This window comes from Mizuhopecten yessoensis, unplaced genomic scaffold, assembly GCF_002113885.1.
Source record: "Mizuhopecten yessoensis strain PY_sf001 unplaced genomic scaffold, ASM211388v2 scaffold2129, whole genome shotgun sequence".
Classification (NCBI taxonomy): domain Eukaryota; kingdom Metazoa; phylum Mollusca; class Bivalvia; order Pectinida; family Pectinidae; genus Mizuhopecten; species Mizuhopecten yessoensis.
The window spans coordinates 5353-5640 of record NW_018404392.1 but is presented as its reverse complement, the minus strand read 5'-3'; positions in this window follow the sequence as shown (position 1 = coordinate 5640).

Sequence of the window (288 nt, the reverse complement as noted above, 5' to 3'; positions counted from 1 at the left end):
TATCGGGGGGAAACACTGTTGTGTTGTCCGTCAGTATTTGGGACAACTATCGCATTCGTGAATATCGGGGGGAAAACACTTGTGTTGTCCGTCAGTATATGGGACACCTATCGCATCCGTTAATATCGGGGAAAACACTGTTGTGTTGTCCGTCAGTATTTGGGACACCTATCGCATCCGTGAATATCGGGGGGAAAACACTATTGTGTTATCCGTCAGTATTTGGGACACCTATCGCATCCATGAATATCGGGGGAAAACACTGTCGGGTTGTTCGTCAGTATATGG